Raw genomic sequence first — 298 nt, 5'->3', positions numbered from 1 at the left:
CACCTCCTTTACTTTCTTTAAAAAAATATATATATGTTGGAGGTAGAATCAAATAGATGGAACATTTTGATTCTTCAGATGTTGAGTGGTATTTATTTGTTCTATAATCATATTGCTTTCATTGTAAATATGTATCTCTACACGTTGCAAATAGTACTACATAAATAGATATATTTTGTACAAGTTTTAAATACATAGTGATGGTTCAATTAGATGTCATTTATATCCATTACTTGTGAATTTGTGATAATAGGCTTTAATTGTGATACCGATATATTACTGTTGGAACAGTTTCTGA

Source organism: Strongylocentrotus purpuratus, unplaced genomic scaffold (genome assembly GCF_000002235.5).
Source record: "Strongylocentrotus purpuratus isolate Spur 01 unplaced genomic scaffold, Spur_5.0 spur5_scaffold_11, whole genome shotgun sequence".
Classification (NCBI taxonomy): Eukaryota; Metazoa; Echinodermata; class Echinoidea; order Camarodonta; family Strongylocentrotidae; genus Strongylocentrotus; species Strongylocentrotus purpuratus.
This window is presented reverse-complemented; position numbering follows the sequence as displayed.